General features: G+C 37.9%; 1 non-coding gene across 1 annotated transcript; it reads right to left on the bottom strand.

The window, feature by feature from the left end:
• Window positions 1-1809: 1809 nt before the first annotated feature.
• Window positions 1810-1911, bottom strand: LOC138424943 (U6 spliceosomal RNA). Its single transcript, XR_011251038.1, has one exon. It is a non-coding gene; the product is annotated as a U6 spliceosomal RNA (small nuclear RNA).
• Window positions 1912-5038: the final 3127 nt, after the last annotated feature.

The raw sequence follows: 5038 nt of genomic DNA, 5'->3' as shown, positions 1-5038 counted from the left end.
GAGTTATTCACAATAAATACAACTCAGACATACAACTTTATTCCACATAGGATTACTAAAAGTCAAATAAGTGCCTGTCACCTGTTAAAGATTTTGTTAGCCAAAAAGATAACCAAAGATGATGGTCAGTTTAATGTTTCACAAAATTTTCATGAATAATCCAAATATAATTGTTAAAAACAAGAAAATTAAATAGATGTAAGTAAAAGTTTACAAATGAACTTCTTCTTTTCTCTTTCTTTCTTTTTTGACTGTGCAGCTCCACTTACAGGATTTAGTTTCCCAACCAAGGATTGAACCCCAGCCAGGGCAATGAAAGAGTCCTAACCACTGGACTGCCAGGGAACTCCCTACAAATGAAATTTTCAACAATAATTACGCTTTATGGTAGGTCGGGCATCTTTGGTGGTTCAATGGTAAAGAATCTTCCAGCCATTGCAGGAGATGTGGGTTTGATCCCTGGGTATGAAAGAGTCCCTGAAGAGGGAAATAGCAATCCACTCCAGTATTCTTGCTTGGGAAGTCCCATGGACAGAGTAGCCTGGAAGGCTATAGTCTATAAGGTCACGAAAGAGTTGGACACGACTTAGTGACTAAACAACAATGGTATGTCTACTTAAAAACAGTTTCCAAAATCTTTTTGGACAACTTGAAACCCTGAAGTTATACTGAGTTGAGTTAAATGATAGATATTCACTGCATATCTAGATCATTTCCAAATATGATACAATACTGAAACATTAACTTCTGGACGTAGGTTTATCCACTTTGGCTTCCTTTACAGAGGAGCTAAAGATACTTGGTTTTGTTAATAAATGTGTTTTGTGCCACAATGAAAAATTTATTATGAGGAAGAATAACTTTCAGAAAGTTAAAATTGTAAAATATATTTATAAGTTTACCAGTCCACAAAATACTAATGTAACAGATTGCTTACTTCTTAGTTTTCAATAGGAATTAAGAATGCTAAAACATATGCATAATTTAAATTACTGGAAATAATATAAGGAACATCTTTATAAAAGGAAAGTAGTATGTGTTTATGGGTGAGGAAAGGTACCTTTTAAATAATCTGCCTGGAAAGCAAAGATTTTGTGTCTTACCAGAATAATTTACTGTACTTCATGTTATCTTTATCTTAAGGAAACTCTCAATATTTTTTATCAATGAAAAATTTTATTTAACTCAAATAAAATCAGACATGGAGCCCATTGCTTATTGAACCAAACCAGCACTGTCTTATCAGCTACAAGAGGGCTTTTTCACTTGATTTTTATTTTTCCAATTTGCCTGACAGTCCAACGAAGTTATCAAAATAAAAAGTAACTTCTCTTTATCAAACCACAAAAAATTCATTATTCTATTCTATAATGTAATTGGAACTTAATACCAGCCACCCTCCTTTTGCCAACTGTACAAAAAATTTTAACTTATTGTCAAATGCTGTTTTATTTATAATGTGTACTTAGATTATAACATTTTAGTTGCTAGAGTTATCATACTTAAATTTGACAATTTTTAACAACAGCACTGCAAAATTATTAAAGAATGATAGGCACTAGAGGCCAATTATTTTAGACTATGCTTTTGATGAAGAGAAAGAACTAAAATTATATGTAATGCCAAAAAAAACCCACTTTTGATATGTCAAGGTTTTCGAGATTATTAGCAGTTTTATTTTTTCTCAAAAGCCTAGTCATATTTTTTTTTAATAAATCTTTTTCTTTTCAGGCTGCTTGCCACTTTATTTTTTAATTGAAGGGCAATTGCTTTACAGAATTTTGTTGTTTTCTGTCAAACATCAACAAGAAAAGTATGGAATGCTTCATGAATTTGCATATCATCCTTGCACAGGGGCCATGCTAATCTTCTCTGTATTGTTCTAATTTAGTATATGTGCTGCCAAGGCATGCGCAAAAGCCTAGTCCTATTTTTTAAGACAGTTAATCTGCAAATAAAAAACCCTGAATATTAAAAGACTAAGGGTTTAGGGTTTTTACAACCCTGTAACTTTCTGTGCTTGCCTTCAAAGTCTTTACATGTTACTTTGGTTGAATGAATATTTTCAACAAATTTACCCAAAATCAAATTCTAAATTAATTTTTTTTGACCTGGAACCAACTCTGGGATTTTCCAAAGGACCCCTAGAATATTTATTCTCTGTCCTTGTAAAAAGAAAAATGTTAAGCTAATTAGGCTTATTTGATATGTTAAATTACAAAGGAAACACTGCCAAGTGATATTTAGCTTATCTTTGTGCTGCTGTTGCTAAGTCACTTCAGTTGTGTCCGACTCTGTGCGACCCCATAGACGGCAGCCCACTAGGCTCCTCTGTCCCTGGGATTCTCCAGGCAAGAATACTGGAGTGGGTAGTACATTATTAGCCTAAGTGTTCCAGGAATTATAAACTTTCTATAAATCTGATATGCCTTCTATAAAGTTATCAGCCATAATTCTAGTTATTATCTTAAAAATATTGGGTGTCACAGAAACAATCAAATTCCTTTGTTGATTCCATTGTAATGAACTCTCATCAGATCTACAGTCGTGGGCATTTTACAGTCCTTTGTCATTTACAGGCATTTACTTTTTTACTTTGTTGCTTTTACAAAGATGAGATTCCTGGAGAGGACTTTATGGAGTGTTCTTGACCTCTATCATCACTGTTGAATTACAGGGTGTCACAACTTGGGTACACAGTATTTCACAACTGAAGAAGACCCCACCTAACACCCAGCCCTGTGTAAATGTGGAGACCTCAAAATCCAATTGACTATGGAGAGAAGTAGGCAACATTGAGGTAGACTGCTTTCTTCCAAGAAGTCAAATTAAGAATGTTTCTTTCCATTCCTCCTTTCTTCCTTTACCATCTTTTTTCAAATTCTTACATGATTCTTCTCTCCACCTATTTTTGCCTTGCTCTAGCCTGAAACGATAATTGTTCACATGTCTTGGGTCATTACAAAGAAGGGTAAACTGACTCTTGGACTGGCTTTGATGCTGGTGATCTTGTTCTTTCTGGCTGCCATAAACTTCTCCCTGATTTCCAACACACCTGTTTCTCTGGAACAAGCTCACTGCATAAACATTTCTGGGGAAGGGGGACATAGTTACACAAAATATCTAAACAAGTCAACTGGTTTAAAGATGTCCCCAGTTTTCTAGCTGGATTGGATCATGGGGACCCTGGCTCAGGAGTACTCTCCAAACCATGACTATTGTTTTGTTTCTAGTAATTATTATTGCCTCCCTAATAATCTGGGGTCTCCCAAAGTTTTAAATGCACTTAGGGAGCCACTGATCAGCCAACAGATGGTTTCTCTCTGACTGAAAGGACAAAAAGAGAATAAAAGAATGGAACCAGCTCCAAGACATCACTTGACATCATCTCTTGTGACTACTACACTGAGAATAGAAGAGGCAATGGCGACTGAGGGTCATGCTAGTACTGGCACTTTTTAAACATTTTTATTTATTTAATTTTTGGCTGCCCTGGATCTTCATTGCTATGTGTGGCCTTTCTCCAGTTGCAGTGAACCAGGGCTGCACTCGAGCTGCGATGCGTGGGCTTCTGATCATGGTGGCTTCTCTTGTTGCAAAGCACAAGCTCTAGGGCATGTGGGCTCAGTAGTTGTGGCCCATGGGCTTAGCTGCCCTGCAGCACACGAGATCTTCTTGGACCAGGGATCAAACCCATGTCTCCCACACTGGAAGACAGACTCTTAACCACTGAATCAGCAGGGAAGTCCAGTACTGATATTTTTGACCAAACCTTGTGAACGGTCAAGAGGATGAAAGAGGGAGAATTACTTCCCTGGTGGCTCAGATGATGAAGAATCTGCCTGCAGTGCAGGAAACCTAGGCTGCATCCCTGGATCAGGAAGATCCCCTGGAGAAGGGCATGGCAACCCACTCCAGTATTCTTGCTTGGGGAATCCCATGGACAGAGGAGTCTGGTGGGCTACAGTCCATGGGGTCACAAAGAGTTGGACATGGCTGAGCAACTAACACTGACATAAATTTGTATGAAAAATACTGGAACCACTCCTGCCCAGGGTGCCAGAGCAACAGACCAAAACTCAGTAACTTTGGTGTCTCTATTAGTGTTCTGCTTGACCAGAAACACAGTATATCTACTCAGCCAATCCCCAAACACTTAGCCAGCCCTGGGCTCTATACTTACTTCATGGTTTTTCATTCATTTTCTATTTTTCCCTTCCTTGTTCTTTATTCTTTAGTTTCAGCCCCATTCTGCAGTTTTTTAGATCCTTGGGAACAAACACTTGTCACTTCATGAAGAATTAGAGTATATTTAACACTTACATTTTCTTCCTTAATCTTTTTTTTTTTTTTTGACCTGCTGCTCAACTTGTGGGATCTCAGCTCCTAGACTAGGGATTGAACTTGGGTGATGGCAGTGAAAGCATGGAATCCTAACCACTAGGCCACCAGGGAATGCCCCTTAATCATTTTTTTTTTTTTAACAGTACTACTGTGGGCAAGAATCCCTTAGAAGAAATGGAGTAGCCATCATAGTCAACAAAAGAGTCTGAAATGCAGTACTTGGATGCAATCTCAAAAACAACAGAATGATCCCTGTTCATTTCCAAGCAAACCATTCAATATCACAGTAATCCAAGCCTATGCCCCGACCAGTAATGCTGAAGAAGCTGAAGTTGAATGGTTCTATGAAGACCTACAAGACTTTCTAGAACTAACACCCCCAAAAAGATGTCCTTTTCATTATAGGGGACTGGAATGCAAAAGTAGGGAGTCAGGAAATACCTGGAGTAACAGGTTAATTTGGCCTTGGAGTACAGAATGAAGCAGGGCAAAGACTAAAAGAGTTTTGCCAAGAGAATGCACTGGTCATAGCAAACACCCTCTTCCAACCACACAAGAAAAGACTCTATACCTGGACATCACCAGATGGTCAATACCGAAATCAGATTGATTATATTCTCTGCAGCCCAAGATGGAGAAGCTCTATACAGTCAGCAAAAACAAGGCTGGGAGCTACTGTGGCAGTTCATGTGAC

The sequence above is a fragment of the Ovis canadensis genome, chromosome 19 (genome assembly GCF_042477335.2).
Source record: "Ovis canadensis isolate MfBH-ARS-UI-01 breed Bighorn chromosome 19, ARS-UI_OviCan_v2, whole genome shotgun sequence".
In the NCBI taxonomy this organism is placed as follows: Eukaryota; Metazoa; Chordata; class Mammalia; order Artiodactyla; family Bovidae; genus Ovis; species Ovis canadensis.
Note: the sequence above shows the minus strand (reverse complement) of the source record. Positions and strands in the feature narration are given on the sequence as shown.